Source organism: Etheostoma spectabile, chromosome 9, assembly GCF_008692095.1.
Source record: "Etheostoma spectabile isolate EspeVRDwgs_2016 chromosome 9, UIUC_Espe_1.0, whole genome shotgun sequence".
NCBI lineage: Eukaryota > Metazoa > Chordata > Actinopteri > Perciformes > Percidae > Etheostoma > Etheostoma spectabile.
In genome coordinates, this window is record NC_045741.1 from 26,372,061 (window position 1) to 26,384,426 (window position 12,366).

Here is a 12,366-nt window from a genome sequence, read left to right on the forward strand (position 1 = left end):
CCATCGTGGACATGCTCTACATCCCAGCACATTCTTTGTTTCGCCTTATGTTTTCTTTACAACATTGGTGATGCACAGCATATTAGTAAAGCCCCTTTAGCAAAGCATCGTCAGAAGAGTGTGACTCGCTCTGAAACGCGTTTTAAACATTATTGTAGAGTTACATGTGATTAAATATGAAATTAATACACTATATTAGAGCTAACGCATTGACTAAAGCAGCAATTTTCTCCCACACCAATTCTCACTATTTTACTGCATCCGCTACGATGCTTTTTCAAATAATTACAGGTTCAAACTGTAGCAAAGCGCCAAAGAGTGTGAGTCACTCTCAAACGTATTTTTAACTTTTTTGTAGTGTTCCCTGAACACAAACCTGTAGGAGTCATTACAAATGTATGTATAAAACCCTTTGAAATAAAAGATTATGAATTATACTTCTGTTGATGATGGTGCTGCAGCCTCACAATGGGATCAGTAGGCCTAGGACTTTCTCGCCCGCAAGTTTCCTCTAAACGTAATTTTATAGTAATATTATAGTATATAGAGTTAATCACCACAAGCTGTTTTTAAAACTGAGCCAAAGAGGAGTACCAAATGGAATAATCAGGATCCTGGCTTTTTGGTATTCCAATCAGAGCATACAGATCAAATGGGGGGATGTCTTCTCTAGTCCGTTTGGTGTTGGTAATGGCGTCCGTCAGGGGGGGATATTATCTCCGGCCCTCTTTAATATTTACATGGATGACCTGTCTGAACAGCTGAGACAGTGTAAGACAGGATGCATGATGGGTAACATACTAGTGAACCATCTCATGTATGCAGATGACTTGGCTGTTGTCTCTCCTAGCAGTGCAGGGTTTCAAGAGCTGTTAAATATATGTTCCAAATATGGGGTTGAATATGACGTGAAATATAATGGCAAAAAGAGTCTGGTTATGTTTTGTAGAGTAAAAGAGGATAAGGACCTAATTTTTCCATCTTTCCATCTTGCTAACTGTTGGATGCTAAATTAAGTATTTGGGTCACATCATAACAGATCAAATGTCAGATGATGAGGACATGTATAGGCAGTGTCGCATGTTATATATGCAGGCTAACATACTTGCCAGGAAGTTTTCCTGGTGTTCTGTTACTGTCAAGGTAAAACTCTTTAAAGCATATTGTACTACTTTTTACACTGCCCCCATCTGGGTCAAGTTTAAAAAGGCAAGCTACAATAAGCTGCGGGTCGCTTATAATGACTGTTTACGTATGCAGGAGTTATTACTTTCTCCGCTTTACTGAGGAATTTGATGTATAAATGGATCGGTCGCTTGAATTCTTCTTGTAACTCTGTCATTTCACATCTGATTGACCCGAGGTTCAGTGCTTTGCGATACCAGTCCCCCTTATGGGATTACTGGTATAGTTGTCTTACTTGATTGGTGTCTGTCTTGTGTATCTGTATGTTTCTCTGTTGTTGCTTTTGTATTTTTATGGACCATGAGTCTAAATAATAAAAGGCTATCTATCTATCTATACTTATGATTAAATATGATATTAATACACTATATTGGAATTTACGCATTTACACCAGCAACAATTTTCTCCCACGCAAATTCTCTCTCTTTTTCTGCAGTCGCTGATGGTTGCTGATGATTGGTTGTCATTTTATTCAGCCATAATATGACCTATAACTTAATCGCAACATTTTTTTTATTTGGCAAATAACGTTTCCATCAGCCTTTATTGTATTGTACAAAATATATCTTCAAACTCGCTGTATGTGCGCATGAGTATTCGATCAGTTTGTTTGTGGTTGTTACCATGGTGACTGGTAGACTCATGGCTCCATTCATGCTGCTTTTTTATTGTGCTGGTGCATGCGCACTCTGCACTCTGAGTAAACCTACTCTGAGTTGATTGAACCAACTCAAATCAGCTGTTCTGGAACCGAAAACTCAGTTTCCCATCTTACGGTAAATCTACTCAGACTTCAGGGTCAGATTCAGAGTTTGTTAAACTTCCTTCCTGAAATGGACCCCTGGTGTTTGGTCCCTTGTCTTATGTCTGTCTATGTATGTGTCTGTTTCTGCATGTGAATGTTTGGTCTCCCTCCCTCCCGTCTTTCCTCTGTTTTTTTTGGTCCCGGGACTCATTCCCAGTCTCAGTGTACTGTTTGTCACTGTTTGTAATGTCTAAAAAAAACAAAAAGGTAGCGGCAACTTCAGCACAGGCTCACTTCCTTGAGGTGGGCTGGCTTTAAGGTGGACCATCTATTCTCATTTTAGTGACGAGCAGTGTCTCCAACATTTGCTTTAGTAATAATTTCCTCGCCAAACCACAGAAAACCCTAAATAGTCAAAGTTAAACCTGATATGAATTTGACAAGTTTTACACTTGATAAAAGTAGAATAGGATAATATCTCTAGTTTTCCCCTAAACAACTTCTGGGACACAAACTGTTAACGGGGAATGACTATTAGAACCCAAAATGCAGACAGTACTGAGAGCCAGGAGAGTAGGCGAGTTAAAGGTTTTTTAGAATGTACTCAAGAGTGCAAAGTCCAGATTTCCGGGTGGCAGATCCAAAGTAATCCGAAAAGGAGCAAGGCAGGGCAGGCTTGTGGCGGATTTCTGGTCTCGGGATTCCAATACAGGCCCATGGCGCCGGTTGATGAGAAGCAGCTGGACACCTGACTCCTGGGCCCACCCCTGCAATTAAGACAAACCGAGAGAGAGGGAACAGAACACTGCTACACAGAGGCTGACACAAACTCCATTCCCCAGCTTGAAAGCCCGGTTTTAATGGCCCCACCCATTCACCCAAAATGTCGCCATAGGTGTATTTCCACGGTCTTAAACAGCCGGTCACTGTGTTAAAAGTAATAAATGCGTGACGTACATAGTCATTGCAGTATTCCTTTTGGTACTTTTATATGTATAATATAGCTACAATGTGGTTCATAAGAACAGCCTGAATCATTAATAATTAACTTTCACATTCGTAGTTAATGATTAGTTAGAGAATTGAGTAAGGAACAAATCAGGAATTACTTTCTAATTGATAAATCATTAAATCAAGTATTTCCCTAACAACTCTTGATGACTGTATATTTTATATTTGATAATGAGAACAGACTGGTATATCCTATGTTAGTGAATCATTAAGTAAGTTTTAGTTCTTGAATATCTGTGAAGTAGCCACTGAGTGGCACGAAACTAACAAATCATGCGTTACTAATTAATCAAACATGGGTTTTGTCAAGTGTAAGGGCCTCGCACCTCTGAGGGCCTCACGCCTGGTTTGCAGTCAGGCAGTTTGCTTTTTCTCCCCCCAAAAGGAACAGCTAAACCACTTCAAACACTTTATTTCCTTAGAAAGATTGAAGGAACTTTCTCATACTGTGAGATTGGGCTCAGGATCCTAGTGACTATACCAGTAACTGTGGCATTGTGTGAGCGAAGCTTTTCAAAGCTGAAATTGATTAAAAACTATTTGCGCACCGTCATGACGCAGGACAGACTGTGGGCTCGCCCTGCCATCATCTGAAAAGGATGTTACATTGAAGCTGGATTACAAAAAACTTTATTGCTGAGTTTGCAGCCAAGAAGGCAAGGAAAGTGACTTTGACTTAATCCAGTATGGTAAATCGGACACTACGTATGAATATAAAGTGACATGCAGCTGAGCTGCCCCGCCGTAGGTCAGACGGCCCAATATTCTGAAAGCTCAATAGTCCGTTATTCCCAAAATACACTGATGTTTTTTTTACCCTTAATATTTAATGTATTTTGACATGCAAAATGTGTCTATTTTTTCAGCAAAAGCCAAGGTGTGTGCAATTTAAATAAAGCAAAACATCCCTCTGTGACGGCACCTTTCATCCTATTCATTTTGCCACTTAGGCCTATTTCAGCCACAACGTCTACATTTAACACACACACACACACACACAAATGGGATCATGACTATTTAGCTGTTGGATCAGCCAACTGTGATTTTTTAATAAATATTAACCTTTTTCCAGCACAACATCATATATACTGAACAAAATTATAAACGCAACAGTTTTGCTTTTTGCCCCCATTTTTCATCAGCTGAATCTAAGACTTTTTCTGTGTTCAGAAAAGGCTTATTTCTCTCAAATGTTGTTCACAAATCTATCTAAATCTGTGTTAGTGAGCGCTTCTCCTTTGCCGAGAAAATCCATCCACCTCACAGGTGGGGCATATTAAGATGCTGATTAGACAGCATGATTACTGCACAGGTTAGGCTGGCCACAATAGAAGGCCACTCTAATTGTACTTTATGGGGGGGTACTGCAGTACCTGGTGTTACGAGAAAGAGAAAGAGAGACACATAAATGTGTCTTAAAATCAAGACACAATGAGGATCTATGTGGATTTTTCTTGTGAGAATTGTATAATTGCTACGTATAAAAAATATGTGACACTAAATGAAGATGCAAGGTGGGAAAGTAGTTAGGTAGGAAGGGCATTTCTGTTTAGTGTGCTGTTCCTGTATGGATTTCTTCCCACAGTGTAAAAGACCTGCAGATTAGGTCAATTTTCCATTGTCAGTTGGCTGTTGTGTGAAAGTGATTGTGAATCACTGTCTGTCTATGTGTGTCGGCCCTGATCAGGGATAGGCTCCAGACATACACAGCCTACAGGATATATGCTTGCCCTGCACAGATATTAAATATGTATGTGTACATAACTAAATGATTCAACCAATCATTTTCTTACAAAGCTGCCCTTTTTATTCTGCATCCAAGGTTGTAGTAGCCAAATTTTTACCATGGAAAAATGTATTCATTTGATAGGGCTTCTGTCAACAAGTATTATTACTAATAATATATTTATTTTATGTAGTTCTTTAAAAGGTAGGCCTACTCAATGGCACTTTACATAAAAACAGACAGAAAAAGTTAAATCAGAAACATTGTCCTGAGTGCAACAATAAAATTGCATCAGTGAAAATGTTTACATGCTCATAATATTCCGGTTTTTGCCCTAATTCTGAAAATGGTGATATTTCGACTAAGCTGTTTACATAGCTAATGAAAGTGAATATTCCACTAATATTTCCGTCAACATGCAGCCGGGCAGTACAATGTTTTTTTTAAAAGTTTTCAAGCAGTGGGGACTCGGACCGTGCAAACACAGCCTCCCTTTTTCATCCCTTCAACCAGCTTCTTGAAAAGGTTGGTGTAGCGATGTGTGGCATATCCAAAAACCAGATGATATCCAAGTCTTTGATAATGTTTAAAAGTAGCTGTGTTTCTCCTTCTTATCGAGTCTGCAGCCTTGCAAACTGTCTGCTGGTTGGTTTGTGTACAGCAACCATAGCTACGCAAAGAGATAGCAGGAAAGAGGCCGTAATCCGCGGTTAAAACCTTTGATTGAGATCCATATTTCAAACGGGCTGTATACATGTCCAAAGAATGCCTCTAAAACCCAAATCTAAAATATACCACCTGTGTTAATCGGAAAAAGCTAATATCAGAACATCCAACCAAAACATATTGAGGTGATGGATGAGTGGTTCAGTGGATGAGATGGAGGGGCGAAGATGGGCATTGCTTTAGAGATGAAAGAAGACAGTTTTTGTAATGTAGTAAATGTCACGTCCTAAGGATAGGACTTATTGACACCATGATTATGGATGTATGTGGAAGCAGGAACACTGGAGCCAACAATGCATGATCAAAATGATTTGTTGAGGGATTTGGGGCCGACGATGAGGATTTCAGATTTGTCATAGTTTGAGGAGCTTTTTATATCTGTGAGGCAGTTTGTGAGGACTGAGTGGGTGGCGGCAGTAATAAAATTTCAAATTGTAGAGCTTGGTGTGGTCGGCATAATAGTTGTAGTTGAGGTCATGTTTGGGCATGATGTGAGCAAGGGGAAGCATGTAGAGGATGAAGAGGGGACCAAGCACTGAAACATAAATGCTCCAGGATTTGTTTTTGTGTCCTGGCAGACCCACTCAAAATTCATATTTTTATGCTGAATCTAAGTTTAATTGTTGAAAAATGTTTCAGAGGGCTTAAATAACGCTTCATTGGGGCTTTGGAAATGTAGGTTAGCTAAGATCAAAATTCAATAAATCCCTTAAATGTGGGAATTAATTTGTGTTTTTAAATCATGCCATGTGTTCACAGTTGTGAAGGAAACTGTTAACGTACTCTTACTGTGTGTATTTGCGTGTGTGTCTGTATGTGTTTGAAAGACAGACAGGTTTTGTTAAAGGTCAAATGCCATGGCTGATCCACACAATGTGCAGCGGGGCTGTGGTGCATCAGTGACATGTGTCATATCCTATTTGTTATCATAATGTCAGGATGAAGGAGCATCAATCCAGTCAAAAAAGGTCAATAGTTCAAAATCCACTCAATTTAAAGTTTAGAGAGGCTGCATGCTGTAAACTGTTTAAAGAAAAATATATACTGACATAAACAGAGGAGAAAGAAACACTACCATTTACTGTGTTGTATCAAAGCACACTCCTTACTATAGTGTGCTGTGTAATGCCATGAAAGTACTCCTCCTCTTGTTTACTTTAGTAATTCAGCCAACTAAAGGTAACGATACACCTAAACAAACCTTGATTCTTTCGGGGGTGGAGGAGAGTTACTCAGTAAACGTAAGACAACTTTTTTTCTGCCACGTGGCATCTTTTTGTCATTGATTGATCCATCCCAGTTTGCAACACAGTAATACAACAGAGACCGTATTTATTGATATTGATTGATTTCAATGTTGATCAATCCAACACCATAGATTCTTTTGTACCTTAAAATCTTTCTGAAATGGTTTCAGTGGTTCAATAACCACCGTTCGAATGAGACATGGGAATATTGGTAACAGTAATGGACAATTCCGCTTCCAACCTATAGGGGGACCAAAGAGGAAAAGTGCTTTGGTGCCTACAGTGAAGGTACTAGTTGACAAGAAAGTAACTAATGCTAGGTCTTAAACATTAGCTAATTCTTGATTCGTGACATAATATTACAACATCGTTCAACACGCTCAGTTATTTTTAGTATGATTGTTTTGACCACAGTTAACAACTCTGGGCTAACCCAAAAATTCATCAGTCAGCCCCCAGCCAGCTAGCAACCATCCACTATCAATACAGCCCCGGGGACACATCCACAGTCAGCCCCAAGCCAGCTAGCAACCATCCACTATCAATACAGCCCCGGGGACACATCCACAGTCAGCCCCCAGCCAGCTAGCAGCACTTAACTCCAGTGCTAAGGACCCAGACCCAGGCACCCGAGTCAGAACAGTGGCCATTGGTAACGTTACACCTTTGTTAGCGTTCTATTATATTACCATATAGGGCTCAAATATATTTTTTTAAAATTACATGCATTGAAAAATCTTTACCTGCACCAAAACTACTTTTTAGTACAACATTTGGTGTATTTGCAGCCAGATCAGAGCATAAGAAATCGAACCTCAACCGCTGCAACATATTCTTTTTAATGACACTCCAAATATGAAGAAATGTGTTACAATATAATTTGAGCTGACTTTACCTTTTAGTTTCTTCTGAAAAACTGTACAGTAAATATTTTCACATTATACATGGTCATAGTCAGGGTCATCCTGAACAGGTTTGCATTGACAATTTCAGCAAACCAAATATTAAATAAAAAATAAATGGCCTTACATTTATATCAAGGTATAATTTGAAACACAGATGGTAACAGTATGTATTATGGTGAAAAAAAAATCCTTAAAATTGCAATATAATTGCATGGCAGCTATTACTGTACTCTTAGCTGTATTACAAGGACATATTTCACACACATAAACCAAACACTGCAGTGCTATCCCGTCCTCCTTCTTAACGAACAATGTCGGAGCTTCTGGGCGTAACAACGCTGTGCACGGCTGTTGCTGACTAAGTCGTTTCTGGTTTCCCGTTTCTGTTTTTGGGGTCAAGCTAAAGGAGAGCAGCTTGGTGTAGTCAAAATCCATGCAGTATGCTAACTCCTACCGGTTTACCTTCTATACCGTTCGTACCAGTCACCCTTACTTTAATGTGTTACAGTATAAATTGAGCTGACTTTCCCTGTACAGTAATGTGCTGCAAAACTACTTCAAATGTTATATGGTGATAGGAAAAAATAAAGTTATTTTTTGGGGCATTTTCATCTTTTAATGGTTTGGACAGCAATGAAAGGGGGGGGAGAGAGACTGAGAAGACGGGCAGAAAATTGCCACGGGTCAGACTTGAACCCTGGCCCTTCTGAGTTTATATATGTGCACCTGCTCTACCAATTGAGCTATCCTGGCCATGTGATAAGAATATTTTGAGCATAAATTCAGTGTACTTCTTTTTTTTAACATTACTTTTTGAGCATTTTAGGCCTTTATTCATATAGGACAAATGAAGACATGAAAGGGGAGAGAGAGGGGAAATGACATGCAGCAAAGGGCCGCAGGCAGGAGTCGGACCTGCGGCCGCGGTGTCTAGGTCTAAACCTCTATTTATGGGTGCCTGATCTACCAAGTGAGCTACCCAGGCACCCATCCATTGCACTTCTAAGCAGACTGGGAATTTAAACATCAGGATGAAAATAATCAACAAGAGTTATTAATTATATGATGTTTAATACATTTTTGATGTAAAAAGGGCCTTTCTGCTGGTCCTGTATGGATTTCTTCCCACAGTGCAAAGACCTGCACATTAGGTTAATTGTCCACTGTCAGTTGGTTGTAGTGTGAAAGTGATTGTGAATGACTGTCTGTCTATATGTGTCGGCCCTGATCAGGGATAGATTCCAGGATTATGCTCCAGACGTACTGTATATGTCCTAAAGGATATATTTTTGCCCTCCACAGATATAAAAATGAATGGATGTGGAGATGACTCAATTATTTAACCTCTTATACAAAGCTGTACAAAGCTGACTTCTTTACTGTACCATGGTTTTAGTAGCCATTATTATTTTACCATTGTAATTCATTTTTGTGTTTTTTTTGGGGGGGGGGTTTGACAGTAACACATTTCAAACTAGGAAGTAGTCAAGTCGTTGGTTGCATTTGAAACAAGAATCATTCATAACCACATAAATCAGACAATACACAGGCATTTTATTGATATTGCAGTTGTGGTCCTGACCGGTCTTGAAATAAAATCCAGAGTCGTCTTCATCCCGACCGAGACGAGACAGAGTAAAGATGTGGTTAATTCCAAGACGAGACCAAGAAATTCAAGACGTGGTCTTGAGACCAAGACCGGTCTCGAGTACTACAACACTGGCGTTGAGACCTGAGAATTACGTGCACAGCTCAAATTTTACATGCATGTTGTATTTTAAACTGCTATATTGACATTGCTCTTTTGCCTATGTAGAAGTGACAGTTTAGCATCCAGTCTTTCCCCAAAATGAGATACGTATCATGGTCAGTCTATATTATTGGTCAATAACACTTTATACGTTTCTTATTTCAGCAATCAGTCACTTGATTAGTTCAAGCAAATATGACATACTGAAGTGTCAAATGTGTATTAATCCACCACTGAAAATGGTCCCAATCAAATGTGCTGTTTCATCCCGTTTCAGTAGTAAATGCTAAAAACAAAGGATGGTGTCCAGCTTTTTTAGGAAATTACCAAGCTCTTTTCAAAAACAAAACTTAATATTTGTGGGCAGATGTACATCTTCGATAAGAATCAAATGGCCTGGGGCTAAGTGTCACAAAAAGGGTATGAGTCTAAAAGTAGAGATGGACTAACACATTAGTCCTGTAATGGGGTTTCCATGATTTGTTTTTAATAGGAGAAAAACATAGACCAATCTTGTCCTTTTTAAATGGAAATAAATTGTGTCCTTCTGGATTTAATGACATAATCTGATATAATACCTAAAGATCTGGGCCATCACTTTGCTTAAATTCACAAAGATCACACTGTTAATTCACGTTCATTCGGAAATCTTTAGGTACCCAATACTATGTAGTACCCGAACTCTTCAATATTTCATATGTTCATATTAAAATGCACAAGATGCATCATGGAGAATCTGATGGAAGCATTGAAAAAGGGTTTGATGTTAAGTCCATTTTTACAGTACAGTGAAGCTCTCAAGGTGTATGAGCCAGCAGATATGCCAGTCGGATGTTGACACAGCTGGATCCTCTGGGAGCATTTCAGCCTCTGGCTTCTGCTGCTTCCTTTACTTTTAATTGGTAATGAGCTGACAAACTAAACAGCATTTTACAGTATCTGCACCATTTCCACATTCCGGTATGATGGGCGAGGCTAATGGAATGTTTGGTTTCCAAATTGTGATTGGTAAACAGACCCAACAGACCGAATTGATTCCTAGGAATGGGAACACCTCGTGAACATTTAAAATGTATACAATAGAGAAATTAAGGTAGCCAGGGAACGTTTCTGATGCAATCTTTGTGCAACGTCACTCTAAATTAAACTGACTTAAATGATCTTCTAAAGGCATTCCATTAGCAGAAAGCAGTGAATAGAAGAATATTCCACATTAAAATGCAAAACTAAGAAAAAAAGAAGAAAAAAAAACAGCTTAACTTTTTGAATGTCAATCCAATTAATTTTACACAGCATAGTTCATACTTATCCGGACTGTCTTTGCCATGTTGGCAAAAGCCCACAGCAAGCTTGTGTGTAAAAGGGAGAGAATGAAAATAAAAAGGAAATTTAAATGGAGAGCCTTTCTAATGTCATGTTCACAATCGGAGCCAAGCTTGTGTTAATGATAATGCTGCGCACACACAATGCAGACATTGAATTAAATATCCTCCACTGCTTCAGACGAGCATTGGGTGTGCATCTGGGGATAGATTTAGTAGTTTGGAGTGAGTGTCTGGTCGGTTTTCATCTCTGGCCGTGGAATGTTTCATTTAAGAAAGCCAAAAGTCTGTGTTGCTCTCTATTGAAAACATCCCATCCCACTTTTCTCCTTATGTAACACCCAACATCCATAATTTCTTACACCGCTGATGACAAGACAGACAAATGTCAATGCTGTGTGAGCTGATGGGCGGGGGTTGTGTTTGTTGCTGAGATGTGACAAGACAGTCAGACATCAACTAAAAGGTTACATGGCCAATCAGCCTCGAACATGCCTGAGAGCTGCCACGACAACAAATCAGCAGTGTTAATGAGGGCCGGTGCTAGAGGTGCTCGATGGGGAGCGTTTGTGTGCGTGTGTGTCATTTACCATCAGACCAGATGTGTCTGCTGCCTGTCATTTTGATGTAGACCTACATCAAACGGTTTTTCTTGATGGCTGGTGACAATAGTTTGACACGTTCCAAGTAAATGCTTTGCTGCTGGTGGGCGGGCGTTCGTTAGGCAAGACTGTTAGGCCATTCGTTGTTGTTTTGCTGGAAAAGAAAGTAGTTTCTGAAGTTTTTAGAGTCATTAGTCTTCTATCTTTTTTCCCTTTTTAGAAAGCATTTGGAATTTCCCTGGTGTAATTTCTGCCCTCACACGCTTGCAGAGCATAAATAAACAAAAACTTGGTACAGTCGTTTTGCACAGCTCAGTGCAAATTACAGTGGAAAGTCATTTATCTGGAGCCAGTGGGAATAGAGGCTGTTAAGATGGCTGAGATTCGTTCACTCATTCAAATGCTCACATATGAGGCTCGAGTACATTAAATACCATTTGGTTAACACTTTATCTTGCATTTACAATTGATTGACTAAATAAACCCGGGGTCTTCACTGTTTTTTTAAGCCAAAGACCCCTCAGCTAAAAGAGAGACAGAGCAGGGACCCCCTACTACATGCAGTATATTTTATTACATTTAGTTGCACCTTTAACGTGTTAGGCAGCCTAAAGCCTTTACATATACCTTTTTATGGTGCATATAATTCCAAGCTTTTAAAATGAAAACTGTTGGCATATTCATATATTTATATATCATGTTAAAATGTGGTGTAGTAAATCCTTAAGCTTATCTGTATCCACTACTACTACTACGGCTACCTTGTGGCTCTTTCAGCTGTAGTCCAGTAAGCCCATCATCAATGTTGTATACAACATATATTAGTATATATTGCTAATAATATATTGGATTCATCTTAATGTATATTTTCAGACATAGTGTATATATATATTTTTAAAACATCGAACAATAATTTGGCAGCCCCCCTGCAGCCATTAAGGGGACCCCCCTGTTGAAGATCTCTGATATGAACTAAATGTAACAATGTAACAAGTGTAGTTTGTAGTTTTTGTCGCCCCAGTGAGGAATGAAAACAACCTTTTGTTGCATCCACATGATACAAGCCTTACATGATCGTGCACACCCCCCCACCCTGCCTCCACACAGTTGCTAGTAGCCAAGGAGGTAGGGCTGCACGATTATGGCC

General features: G+C 39.3%; 1 protein-coding gene and 1 long non-coding RNA gene across 2 annotated transcripts in view; both read left to right on the top strand.

The window, feature by feature from the left end:
• LOC116695670 (uncharacterized) overlaps nt 1-5,072 on the top strand; it is a 22,981-nt gene extending 17,909 nt beyond the window's left edge. Inside the window, exon 3 of the long non-coding RNA XR_004333519.1 lies at nt 4,963-5,072. This is a non-coding gene — a long non-coding RNA (uncharacterized LOC116695670). The remainder of the gene's footprint in view (nt 1-4,962) is intronic.
• LOC116695607 (inactive N-acetylated-alpha-linked acidic dipeptidase-like protein 2) overlaps nt 1-12,366 on the top strand; it is a 730,805-nt gene that overhangs the window by 263,848 nt on the left and 454,591 nt on the right. The gene's annotated exons all lie outside the window — the stretch shown is intronic.